Here is a 4220-nt window from a genome sequence, read left to right on the forward strand (position 1 = left end):
TATCAGCTGATCGAGAACAGCTGACCGATTGTATATATATAGACGGACAGGCTCCGCAAATAGATCAGTATTTTACAACAGTTCAAGCGAGTTAGATCTTTTTCCTTCTTCTCTTTTTTTTGACATTGTGCTTTCGCCAATACTTAACTTATATATATATATATATATTTGACATATACGTTTATTTGAACGTATGTGTATGTTTATAAGTGCTTTTCTTCTATTAAAGTTGCTATACCCGAATGCAAATAAAATGCCAGAATTTTCCAGGAAAAAGAAATTATAATATATTTCGGAAAAATATTTATGAACCTATTTTAGGAAAGTTGAGCCAAAGGGGCTCTAATTTAAGGTTACATCTCAGAGATAAATTTCACAGTTGGGAAGAATACATCACTAACAAAATGTATGATGTATAATTTTAAAGTTTCTCTTATCACGAGGCCCGAGGCAGTTAATATAACTACAAACGGCTCAGTGAAGTTAAGTTGATGAAGAAGTTGCCGAGCTTTTGCGTGCCTAATGTCTCAGCAAATCACCTCAACTTGACAGAAGACTATTATCTCCCTGGAACAGATAACATTTGAGCCCTTTGTAAGTGGATCCTTCCGCTCCAGTCTTCAGATCAAGTTGAAAATGTCTGGAATAAGCCAATAAAGGATTATTCTTTTTGCTATTAAAGTAATTTCTGTAATTAAATTTTTTTTTTCCCGATATTGCATACTATACGTGTATTTTGAAGAAATCATTTGAAATATAGTAAATCTGTTCAAACTCATGAAATTAAATAAAAGAATGCAACCTGAGGAGAAATAACTTTTGTTGTATCAATAATGTTCAACAAGTTGTTTTTAACAATATAAATCTATTGCAATCTACCTGGAATTGTCTACTGTCTTTTGGTTTATTTTTTTAAATAATAAACCTTTGTAATAAATCAAGAAAAAAATCCTCTCATCCTTAAATATTTTACATTTCAAGACACATAAAATCCAAATAAAGATAAAAACAATACATATGTATAACAATATGTCAGAGTTCGGAGTTTTTTATAGCAACAACTCTTTTTTTTATTATTTGTTATTTACAGCTATAATAAATAATTAATTTAAATAATAAACAATTAAGTGATAATTTCAAACGTTTTTACATTTAAAAATATTTCTTTTTGGGTTTTAGTTATTACGTATTTATGTAGGTCAGAGGCAAAGTATCTAAGTTCAATATTTCTTGTTTTGATTTTAGCAACACATTTGCATTATTCTGATCAAATTCGGTGATGATTAAGTTTCATAAATAAGCAAAAAAGTAATAAAAATGCCCACATTTCAAATATAAGCAGTGCATTTTAATTGAAATCGGTTTTTCACATTTTTTTGTATTTCCTAGAAAATAACTAACGCTTTCGATTAAACAAACATATCGATTAATAACCGGTAAATCGAATAAACATATCGATGTACAATCAAATAGCCTCGAATATCAGATACGTTTCATCTTCATTAAAATAATCTGACGTGGCTTAAATGACGAATATTTAAAAAAAGAAACTCTCTCTAAATTACTTTTAGAGTTTTGTTTATTTGAAAGAAATAAACAGTTCTCATTGTTTGAAATAAAAAAAAATTGGATAGATTTAATATATATAACAATAACAAAGGAGAAAAAATCAAGAAATCTTATTAGAACGGAAAAAGCCGAGTTGGGCTTACGGCTCGTTGTGTTTTGTTAAACGGTTTAACTCTTGACATGATAAAAAATTTATATTTGATATTCCCATATCGAGAAATCCTAAGGCACGAATTTTTATAAAAAAAGAGATATACAATTATTTTATTCACAATTTTCGTCTCCCCAGTCTCTATAAATATTTTAAATTATTTATTTTTTTTTAACATGAAATAAGATTTGTTTTTCGAACAAGTAATATAGTGCATTTTGAAACTTCTTTTTACTTTCCTGTAAAACTTGGAAAATTTTATGGTAGTTTAGCTTGGACTTGCAGATTTATTTAGACTCCTTATCGACTATTTTTTTTTATTTAATGTAATTTACAACTGTACAAATAATACAATAGGTAATTCTGTTGAATGTTTCATTTACACTTGAAAATATTGAGAAGGAACTACCCGTTGGTGGTACTTCAGGCATTAATTTAAATTAGAAGGTCCCGTGGCCCTCATCTTTTCAGACGCCTCGGAGGATTATCACGGATTGTTAAGGATGAGAGATTAAGAACTAATGGGTTAGGATGGGTAAGGAGTTTGGAATGAAAAGACGCATATCTATTTTGGCCCAAATCTGCCACGAATGGGATGTTAAGGTCTTTGTGGAGGAGTTTATTTGTAATGTAATGAGGAGAGCATCAAGGGTTTTACGTAAGATTTTGTAATTGTAAGGATTGGATGCGGGAGCAATTAGATGGTTTGTTTGAGACCCAGAGCTCAATTCTATATGTCCAAATTGGTCTGATTATCGTAGTGTATAATAATGTTTTTTAGTGAAAGAGAAGTTTAGAGCGCTTGTCAAGTAGGTGTTGTAGCAATCGAAATCTATGAGCAGTTTCTTGTCGTTTCAGTCTTGTGTGTGGATTCTATGTAAGTCTCTAGTAAAGATGGAGTCCTAAGCATCGAATCTATTTAACAGGCGTTAGTGAAGTATTTAGAAAGAATACTGTAGGACAGGAGGGTATAGGTTTACGACGGAGAATAAAGGTGATCTGATGGGATTTGTCAGGATTTATTTTGATTCTCCAGTTTTGACACCATTCTTCAGTGGATGTTATGTGTCTGTAGTGAAACTATTTTTAATAAATTTATATTTTACGTTAATATTACATTACAAAAGTTATGGAAAACGAACTAAAGAATTAATTAAAATTATTATTAATAGTTATAATTAGTATATATACTAGTTAAGTATATAGTATATATCATAATTATATATAATAATAGTTAATGATTATTGATATTAAAAACAAATTATTAATAGATAAAGTATTCAGCCAAATACTTCAACAAAATGATCTAGGTAAAACATTGAAACCAACGAAATAAATATATATGAACCCTCCAAATAATGCACTTCCTACAGAATAGAAATGCAAGTTTAGTTCTTGTGCAAGGTGACGCTTATTGAAGAAATAAATTTAAAAAAGGCCAAGAGAGGGAAGTGTAATGGAACGTTCGCTTTATTATTAGAAAAGTGGAGGGGAAAGAGAGAGAAGTTTATAAGACAAGTAGATCCCCGTTACAAATATTGAAGACGACTTTTCATTTCAAAGCCATCACCCACGAGTGGAATAAGTCAGCCCCCGTAACTTCCCATCCTCTGTTTTTGACGTTGTTACAAGGACAACTTAAATTGGCCAATAAGTAGGGAGGGGCGGATATATGATGTTTACCGGCATATGATCATAACAAGAAAAGAAATTATTTTCTTCTTTGCGAAGTTTACCAAAATTTAATTTAGCTGAGACAGCTTTTCTAGAACGGGAGAATGAAATAAAGCCAGCAGTGCATGATTGTCTGCCCATCAATGACCAGAATCGCTCCTTAACATAATTATCAACATAAATTGTTTTGTTAATTCCAATATATAAGATTAATTGCCATAATTATGGAGGGGTATATGTTGGAGAAATTTACAAAAAATTAGAAACAAGAATTGAGTGGAAATGATCCTTACATTGTATCCCAAACTCTCCAATCCCACATCACCACCCTTGAAGAATGGTGCCGAAACTGGGGGATTAAAATTAATTCCAATAAATTCCACCAAATCACATTTACCCTTCGACGTAAACCCATGACCTCTTACCCTATAGTATCCTTTAATAATACCCCACCTATTCCTGTCGAACAGATCCGTTACTTAGGACTACATCTCGACAAACGACTGACATGGAATCCTCATACAAGTCTAAAAAGACAAGAAACTGCCCGTAGATTCCGACTATTGCAACATTTACTAGTCAAACGGTCTAAATTGCCAATCCATTACAAAAGACTGATCTACATGACTATTATAAGGCCTATGTGGACATACAGAGTTGAGCTATGGGGCTCCACTAAACCACCAAATTCCTCCAGAATCCAATCCTTACAGTCTAAAATACTTCGTAAAATCCTTAATGCTCCTTACTTTGTCACAAACCAAGTCATCCATCAGGACTTCAATGTTCCATATGTTGCCGATTTGGCCAGAACCAGATACCGTTC

This window comes from Halyomorpha halys, unplaced genomic scaffold (genome assembly GCF_000696795.3).
Source record: "Halyomorpha halys isolate HHAL.00 unplaced genomic scaffold, Hhal_1.1 Scaffold1189.1, whole genome shotgun sequence".
NCBI classification, from domain to species: Eukaryota; Metazoa; Arthropoda; class Insecta; order Hemiptera; family Pentatomidae; genus Halyomorpha; species Halyomorpha halys.